At 37.5% G+C, this 10,198-nt stretch overlaps 1 long non-coding RNA gene across 1 annotated transcript in view; it reads left to right on the top strand.

The window, feature by feature from the left end:
* The first annotated feature begins 2,606 nt into the window (after positions 1-2,606).
* Positions 2,607-10,198, top strand: part of LOC132342163 (uncharacterized) — a 72,455-nt gene continuing 64,863 nt past the window's right edge. Inside the window, exon 1 of the long non-coding RNA XR_009490411.1 lies at positions 2,607-2,686. This is a non-coding gene — a long non-coding RNA (uncharacterized lncRNA). The remainder of the gene's footprint in view (positions 2,687-10,198) is intronic.

Below are 10,198 nucleotides of genomic sequence, written 5' to 3'. Positions count from 1 at the left end.
AAAAGATCGATGGCTACAGAGTGAAATTGCTCCCCCAGGGCTACCCTGTGCCTTTTTCTGGACACTGCTCAGTGCACGTGTGTCCCCATCTGTAGCAATATTTTCTCCTAACTTTCAAGGTCATTGCCAGGGCACCAGTATGCAAAAGCTAAGTTGACATAGAAGAGGCCTCTATCATTCTACCACGCCCACCCCCTTATATTTATTTTATGGAATTTTAGAGCCCCTGAATTGGGAGCAGATTTGAATATCATCTAGCCTGATTCTTTCTTAATACAAGAATTCAGTGTATATCACCCCTGACAAGTTTATAAAAATTTGTCTTTGAGTTCCAGGCTCCGAATCAAGATGCGAAAGTGTGCGCCCTGGAGTAGGAAAGAATGTGTTTCTGTTTTATACTCAGAACGCTTCTTCAAGGGTGGCATTTCTCAGTCACCACTAGAAGCTACATGCCTTTTGATTTCATAAGACCTCAGCTTTCAGAATGCATTACATTTTAAATCATATTTTTCTTTTAAGAATTCAGAGACTTTTTTTTTAATTACTTGACCCTAAATGGCAATAGTTATAATTCTGACTACAGCTATGAATCTCTTTTATTTATAAATGTGCACCTATGCCTAAGATCAGGGTATTTGAATGTAAATCCCCATTTGCTTATTATTTAACAAATATTATTTCACCTGCAAATAAAGTGAGGATCTATTAGGTACTAGATGCTTTTCTTAGGCCCTGGAAATAAAGTGATTGTCTTAGAGCTATGGCTCCTGCCTTCAGAAAGTTTCTAGTTTTGAAGGTAGAAAAGTAATTAAATAACTAATCTTGTTGGACTTGTAGGAGTTTTCTGATGTGAGAAGAACTGTAGGAGAATATGTTAGGAATGCCTACCTGGTTAGTTTTCCTGCACAATGAATCTTTCTACTGATACCTGAATAAGTAGGAATTATCAAGATGAAGAGAACAAGGAATCTATATTTGATCATCCAATAACCAGAGATATCATGGTAAATAAATTAAAGGAACTAAAAAAAAATTAATATGGCTGGGGTATGAATAAAAGAGGGTCATCCAGTGAGACTGGAGAGATAAGCATGGGCCAGACTGTGGAGGGTTTTATCAGTTTGGTGAGGGGTTTGCCACTTAGAGTGCAGGGAAATGGGAGCTACTGAAGTTTTTAAGCAAGGAGACTACAGATGATTGGCTGTGTAAGACATCACATGGAGGCAGTGGTGGGCTTGAGCCAGCTCACACTGACCCAAGAATGCCAGTTGTTAAATGTTTAGGAATTTTGTTAACTGGTTGTTAAACTGTGGGTGGTTTGACATAGAACATGGTGGAAAAATTTACGTGTTGGAAATTGGCAAACACCACAAGTGAGGGTTTTGAGTTTTGCTGTTGTTTTGGAAAGCTGGTTTACCAGCACTCCACTGGATAGACGTAAGCGAGACGGAGACAAGGGGAAGCATGATGGCCTGGACCAGGGTGGCAGCAACAGGAGTGGAAATACACAGTTAGCTTGGAGAAATATTTAGGCATAGCCTGTCCTTGTCGAAGTACATACAAAGATAAAAGAAAGGCATAGCAGGCACCAGGGTCATTTCCAATGTGTCAGTGGACCTCTAAATTGACATCCTTTAAGTAGCCCCAGTGTGAAAGCAAAGGTCAAACTCTTTGGACATTCCATTCTACATCCACTCATGACATTTGCTTCTTGAGAAAACGTGTATTTAAAAATCTTACATAGGTTATTCTGAACTAATTAATAACACTGTACTTCAATTTTGATCATACTATCTGTAAAATAAAGCAAAACCCTCTTTCTCTCCAGAGGCTTGTTTCACTCATCTGGCATTTATTGCTGATGTTCTCCAAGCCCTCTCAAAGACAACGGGAATGCCAAAATGGAAGGCAACTTGGACATGAAACTCTATGTCCTCATGTGATGCTGCAAAGATGACTTTTCTCCAGTGTAATGGTGAAGCAGATGTTACAATTCTGTGAAAGCTTTATTTGTAATTTTATGAGATTAGCCCACCAAAAAAAAAATCCATATGGTATCTTCTTTGGGTTTTCAGCAAGAATTACACATATTATGGAGACGTAAAAAGCAGAAGAGAGATTATTATTTATTTTGGCCAATTCAGTTGCTAAGCAGACTCATTATTTATGTCCTGGCTCAAAAGCAGCACATTTTAAATGCAGATCAGAATACTTTTTTTTTTTTTCCTTGTGTCAGATTACAAGGTTGAATCACTTCACCAAAAGTTACCATTTCTGAAAATGCTGAAAAGCCATATCTTGTCAGTTTGACGTTCCAAAGATGACTCTGTTTAAATAGAGAAAAGTGTCAGGAATGAAGCTTTCTGACAGCAGGGTGAAACTCTCTCACATTGAAAGAATTCTCTCACCAGAAGTGTTTGCAATCTCCCTGTGATTTTCCCTTCCTCCTAAAACCTGTTTGAAGATAAAGCGGAGTGTAACCTGTGCCCTGTCAACTTCCTGCCGAGTGTTAACTCAGAAACCTCCAGGTCACAGAGTACATCATGTAACAAGTTCCTGGTGCTCAGGAATGAGTTCCAGATCACTTTCCTTAGGACTGATCATCTATCGCCGAGGCCATTGCAACTTCTCCTGAAATCTTCAGAAGGCGATATCTAGCTTCCTGATTAAAGAATCTTGAAACAAGGTACAGTGTGAGTCCTTGTCAGCAAATTCACCTCAACTCCCCCAGACGAGGAAGATATGAAGTAGCTTATGAAAATGCAATAGATTTTTTTTAAAAAATCGAGTATGAGAACACTCTTGATATCCAGGGTGTGTTGTTACTGTAGTTATGGTCATTATTTTTAAGATATAAAAATACTACTTTTTTCTTAAAATTTTTACTTTTAAGATATAAGTCCAAATCATTAGATATTATTTTTAGTTCAGTTAAAAAAATCCCCTCATTGCACATTACATGTGGCTACTGGGGCTGCAGTGATGAAAACAACAGATAAATTTCTTGCATTCTAGGAATAATTGATTGATTGAATTAATACATGACAGAAGACAGGAGGTTGAATCAATTTTTTTACGGAAGATTCCTTCTAGCTTTTAAAAACTATTTTAAGTTAATTTTGGTCTTAGTAAGAGTTGCAAAGATGGTTCAGAGAGTTCCTTATTCCCTTAAGGTTAACATCTTACATTTTGCCTGGTAAGATGACCAAAACTAGGATATTAACATTGGCACAGTACTAGTTACCAATCCATAGATTTTACTTGCATGTCCCCATTTTCCCCTAGGGTCTTTTTGCTGTTCTGTGTCTAAGCCTGGATATCATGTTACAGTCAGTCGTCACATCTCCTCAGTCTCCTCCCATCTGTGACAGTCCCTCTGTCTGGCCTTCTGTTTCATGACCTTCTGACCTTTCCTGACCTTTCAACACTTGTGAACCATTTTGGTCACAAGTCGTCTAATATATCCCTAAGTTTGGGTTTGTCTGTGTTTTCTCATGACTAGACTATGCTTGTGGATTTTGGAGAAGAAAACACAGAGATGTGTTCTCATGATCTGAGAAGGTACATGTTATCAGTGTTTTATTATGAGTGATAGCCTACAAGGATTTGCTACTGTAAAGTTACTAAATTTTCCTTTCCAAACTATTCTTAAGAATTCAACACTAAGTCCACACCACACTTAAGGGAACTGGGGATTAATTTCCACCTCCTAGGGAGGAATATCAAAGAATTTGTGGAAAGAATTTGTTAAAATTCAAAGAATAAAAAAAAAAAAAAACAAAGAATTTGTTAAAACTATGGAACAACTATGTTGAAGGAGGTAATTTGAGGCTATGCAGATTTCCTGTTTCTCTTTAATTTAGCCTTGATCCCTGAATCTTGCCTGCAAAAGTTATTACTGTAGTCTTCTTACTGTGATCTAGGAGTGATCTGCTTCTCTCATTCATTCAACATTTATTAACTAGAGTTCTTCAGCTCTCCAGTTCATTTGTGTTTTTGTTTGGTCATTTATTTGCATCAGTGTGGATTCATGAATATGTCCTTTATTCTTTGGGTTAGAAAACAATCTTACTATTATTTATTTCATTGTTCAAATTGTGTAAGCCTTGGCTAGTTCATTTTTGGTTGAACATTCCACTGTTTGCATCTGAGTGTTGGCATGGTTATTTTTTTTCTCTGTACGACACAGTGGAATTTCCTTCTGTGAGAGGCAACTCTGTATGAAATATGTGAGCTTTAGAAAGAAAACTGAAGCTAAGAAATTATTCTCACTGACTGTGAGAATGATTCACATGTATATTTACAAAAATCAACTGCATTTTGGTGAGGAGAAGCAATAACCTTAGCATGGAAAAATAGTGAAAAAATACATTATTATGGGGTTGTTAATGTACTAGTAAGAACAACCATGCATTTCTTTAGGTGAAATACCATACCATGAAGACAAGTGTCAATCCTTGAAAGCTTTCTCTGAGCCTGCTAAACTGTCACACAAGAAAACCTAGCTAATCATTACTTATTGAATGTCATCTCACCTGAAGTCCATTTTGGTATGGGGAAAATTAGAAATGCACATTTGTTGAATAAATAAAGACATAATTCCTCCACTGAAGAATTGGAATGTTCATCAGTGAAAAAAGATGAAAAACTCTGAGGCAATTAAATCAGAGCAAAACATTACATATGGGCTTCACAGGTGGCTCAGTAGGAAAGAATCTGCCAGACAAATGCAACAGATTCAGGAGACATGGGTTCAGTCCCTTGATGGGGAGGATCCCCTGGAGGAGGAAATGGCAACTCACCCCAGGATTCTTACCTGGAAAATCCTATGGATAGAGGAGCCTGGCAGGCTACAGTCTATGGGGTTCCAAAGAGTCAGACACGACTGAGCGACTGAGAATGCATACACAAATTACTTATACATAAATTTACATTTTATGGAATAGATAGTAAGGGATGCTTCTAATTAGAGACTTTGCTTTTTGTTGTTGTGGTAATTAAGCTTTAGAGGTTTAAATGTGGTCTTCATTAAAAACTGAAATGGCTATGAGTTTAGGCTGATTAATCTATTATAAGAAGGCAGACAATATGTTCAATGTCATAATCATTTTTTCTTGTTAATTGGCACCCTAATTTAAAATTGCTGTGAATTAGATTCCTAGCTTCAATCTAATCTAATCTATTACATTTAAGGGATCTCTGAATGACTTTGTAATTTGAGAATATTGTTGGTAAATACTCAGTCAAGATCAAAGTGTTTCAAAGGAAAATTGTTAAGATTCTTCAGTGTATTTCCTTACTCTAAAATGATCTTATCCATCACAGTGTAGAATGGACTATTGTTCCATAGGGACCTTCTCCAGTGTCCAAATTCACTTGAGTATACAAATACAAAGCTTCATGAAGATGTGTGTGCTAATAGATGCTGGGCTTACTCATAACTCACTCATCCATTCTGCAGAGCCAGCATACACCCTTTGTAATAATAGGTTCAGGGGCAGCTAAGATACACAGACATAGACACCATGTACCTGTGGGGTCACTCAGGAATACTTAACATGACAAATTTAAATTGGAGAATTCCAAGTATGTAGTGTTCCTTCAGGCAATATTTAGAATATTTTTCAACATAAAATTTAATTTTCTTATCAGATTGCCAGTCTTTTTTGGTCTTTATGTTTTGGTATCCTGATATCCAGTGGTCAGGATTCTGTACCTTTAGGAGCATTTGAGCTTGAATGGAGGATTACAAGCCCTTCTTCAGTATTAGAGTAAGATGACTGTTGAGATGTAGGACTTCAGCAGAATCAGCTTTTAAAAACAAAGGTTCAGGCAGCTGTCTCTACATCCATGGGTATGTTTGATGGAATCAAGCTTGTGGAGAAGAAGGAAGAATGTATGGGAGTTTCCCTACTAGGGCCTTTGAGAATGTACTTCCCACACATCTAGCAGTATATATTACAGTGTAATATAATGTGGTATAATAAATTTAATTTTATCAACTGTAATGTCTGGGCCAATAATTATTGTATTTTAGAATAGAGCATCATAAAGATAAGCATCAGGATTGTAGAAACTGTAGGTAGGATTAGAAAAACATGACAGGAGGAAATCGATTTCTAGGAGTCATTATTGGGAGGGACTAGAAATCACTTACATAAAATTATATCTTGGTTTTATCATTATAGGTGAGTGGTTTTCCTCTTGTTGTTATATACAGATTTAATCTCCCTCATACTCCTTAGTCAAATGTAACACTTCAAGTGGGTTGGTGGATTATTTCACTGTTCCTTATCTCCTCACCTGACAATACTACTTTTTATTTGCATTTGTACACACACACACCGCCCCCCATATATACATCAGGTCAGATCAGATTAGTCACTCAGTCGTGTCGGACTCTTTGCAACCCCATGAATCGCAGCATGCCAGGCCTCCCTGTCCATCACCAACTCCCGGAGTTCACTCAGATTCATGTCCATCGAGTCAGTGATGCCATCAGCCATCTCATCCTCTGTTGTCCCCTTCTCCTCTTGTCCCCAATCCCTCCCAGCATCAGAGTCTTTTCCAATGAATCAACTCTTCACATGAGCTGGCCAAAGTACTGGAGTTTCAGCTTTAGCATCATTCCTTCCAAAGAAATCCCAGGGCTGATCTCCTTCAGAATGGACTGGTTGGATCTCCTTGCAGTCCAAGGGACTCTCAAGAGTCTTCTCCAACACCACAGTTCAAAAGCACCAATTCTTCGGCGCTCACCCTTCTTCACAGTCCAACTCTCACATCCATACATGACCACAGGAAAAACCATAGCCTTGACTAGACGAACCTTTGTTGGCAAAGTAATGTCTCTGCTTTTGAATATGCTATCTAGGTTGGTCATAACTTTCCTTCCAAGGAGTAAGCGTCTTTTAATTTCATGGCTGCAGTCACCATCTGTAGTGATTTTGGAGCCCAGAAAAATAAAGTCTGACACTGTTTCCACTGTTTCCCCATCTATTTCTCATGAAGTGATGGGACTGCATGCCATGATCTTCGTTTTCTGAATGTTGAGCTTTAAGCCAACTTTTTCACTCTCCACTTTCACCTTCATCAAGAGGCTTTTGAGTTCCTCTTCACTTTCTGCCATAAGGGTGGTGTCATCTGCATATCTGAGGTTATTGATATTTCTCCCGGCAATCTTGATTCCAGCTTGTGCTTCTTCCAGCCCAGCGTTTCTCATGATGTACTCTGCATATAAGTTAAATAAACAGGGTGACAATATACAGCCCTGACGTACTCCTTTTCCTATTTGGAACCAGTCTGTTGTTCCATGTCCAGTTCTAACTGTTGCTTCCTGACCTGCATACAGATTTCTCAAGAGGCAGATCAGGTGGTCTGGTATTCCCATCTCTTTCAGAATTTTCCATAGCTGATTGTGATCCACACAGTCAAAGGCTTTGGCATAGGCAATAAAGCAGAAATAGATGTTTTTCTGGAACTCTCTTGCTTTTTCGATGATCCAGCAGATGTTGGCCATTTGATCTCTGGTTCCTCTGCCTTTTCTAAAACCAGCTTGAACATCAGGAAGTTCACAGTTCACATATTGCTGAAGCCTGGCTTGGAGAATTTTGAGCATTGCTTTATTAGCGTGTGAGATGAATGCAATTGTGCGGTAGTTTGAGCATTCTTTGGCATTGCCTTTCTTTGGGATTGGAATGAAAACGGATCTTTTCCAGTCCTGTGGCCACTGCTGAGTTTTCCAGATTTGCTGGCATATTGAGTGCAGCACTTTCACAGCATCATCTTTCAGGATTTGGAATAGCTCAACTGGAATTCTATTACCTCCACTACCTTTGTTCGTAGTGATGCTTTCTAAGGCCCACTTGACTTCACATTCCAGGATGTCTGGCTCTAGGTCAGTGATCACACCATTGTGATTATCTGGGTCGTGAAGATCTTTTTTGTACAGTTCTTCTGTGTATTCTTGCCATCTCTTCTTAATATCTTTTGCTTCTGTTAGGTCCATACCATTTCTGTCCTTTATCAAGCCCATCATTACATGAAATGTTCCTTTGGTATCTCTGATTTTCTTGAAGAGATCCCTAGTCTTTCCCATTCTGTTGTTTTCCTCTATTTCTTTGCATTGATCGCTGAAGAAGACTTTCTTATCTCTTCTTGCTATTCTTTGGAACTCTGCATTCAGATGTTTATATCTTTCCTTTTCTCCTTTGCTTTTCACTTCTCTTCTTTTCACAGCTATTTGTAAGGCCTCCCCAGACAGCCATTTTGCTTTTTTGCATTTCTTTTCCCTGGGGATGGTCTTGATCCCTGTCTCCTGTACAATGTCATGAACTTCATTCCATAGCTCATCAGGCACTCTATCTATCAGATCTAGGCCCTTAAATCTATTTCTCACTTCCACTGTATAATCATAAGGGATTTGATTTAGGTCATACCTGAATGGTCTAGTGGTTTTCCCTACTTTCTTCAATTTAAGTCTGAATTTGGCAATAAGAAGTTCATGGTCTGAGCCACAGTTAGCTCCTGGTCTTATTTTAGCTGACTGTATAGAGCTTCTCCATCTTTGGCTGCAAAGAATATAATCAATCTGATTTTGGTGTTGACCATCTGGTGATGTCCATGTGTACATACATACATACATATATATATATATAAACACAATTGTTGTTTAGTTGCTAAGTCATGTCCAACCATTTTTCAACCCCATGGACTGTAGCCCACCAGGCTCCCCTGTCCATGGTATTCTCCAGGCAAGAATACTGGAGTGGGTTGCCATTGCCTTCTCCAGGCAGTCTTCCTGACCCAGGGATCAAACCCACATCTCCTGCATTGCAGGCAGATTCTTTACTACTGGGCCACTGGAGAAGTCCCATAAACACACATATATTTATATAAATTCTTAAGTTTAGTTATTAGACTATCATTATAATCATCATCATCATGTTATTATTTCTGGCTATTCTTATCCAGAACAGTAATGGGTGAGAAAATAAACGAAAGGATTTTTTTTAAACTCCCAGCCTTATATATTAGATGACAGACCTTTTAGAGAAGGGAAATTAGAAAATGTTACTTACTTATTAACTTTTAAAATCCTTTTAAACTCCATTTTAAAATAAGAAATATCTTCTGGCTTTGGTGGTCATAAAAAGATCCTCTCAAAATAGAAAAATTAAAACAAATATAAACAGATAATTCTACCACCATCAACAATGAGAGAATTACTATTAACAGCTCTTTTTTCTTTATTGCAAATGCTGGTTTGGGAGGTCTGGCTTCTAAGAAGTCTGCTTATCTAATGAAGTAGCTCTACATAAATTGAGACTTAACATTACCCAGAAATTTGGCTAAGATTCATCACTGACACACATCTTATTACTCTTAGATGAAATTTTAAGGAAGCAGACATTCGCCTGTTTCTGATCATGTAGCCTCAACTCTGTGTACTCACATTTAGAGAAGTTTAAATTACAAATCTTATTTAGAATGTGAGCACCACTCTGATAAGAAGCTCATAAATAAGAGCACGAAATACATTTAAAGATTACGAGCCTTACAAAGTAGATTCAGGAACATATCTTTATAGTGTGAGTTACATATGGGAAGGTTCTCTTTAAGAATTATTACTATATTTGAAAATCAATATTATTTCTCTTGTAGTGAAGTAAATGGGAACCCACAATTTAACATTGCAAGTCAAACAACCCACTTATTATTCCATCCCCCAAATTCTGCTGCAAAATTATTCAGTTGGCATTTTAGAAGTTTAAAAATAGGATCATATTTTATATAATTAAGTATCTGTGACAATGGAAAAATAAGAGTAACATGTTCATTAAGTTTTACTTTTAAAGACTAATGATACTATATTTTTCATCAAATTTAATATTGCTACATGACATTTAATTCTAGTGTCCTCCCTCCAAAAAAAATCAATTAAGAAAAAGTACCTCTTTCAAGGAAAGGCTTAAAAATAGGTTTCAGTTTGTAATTAGTTCATCACTAGCATAATGTATTATTTCATTGTGCGTTAATGAAATATTCAATTAACATATGTGAAAATTAATTAAAAATAAAACATAGACTAAAACTGCTTATGTTAACTTCATACCCTTAAGAATGGACCATGTATCTTTACCGGAGCAAACGCTTCTCTGAAACATTTCATGGGTTCTTTAAGCCTTTTGTTAGGAGAAGG

The sequence above is a fragment of the Bos taurus genome, chromosome 14, assembly GCF_002263795.3.
Source record: "Bos taurus isolate L1 Dominette 01449 registration number 42190680 breed Hereford chromosome 14, ARS-UCD2.0, whole genome shotgun sequence".
NCBI lineage: Eukaryota > Metazoa > Chordata > Mammalia > Artiodactyla > Bovidae > Bos > Bos taurus.
Note: the sequence above shows the minus strand (reverse complement) of the source record. Positions and strands in the feature narration are given on the sequence as shown.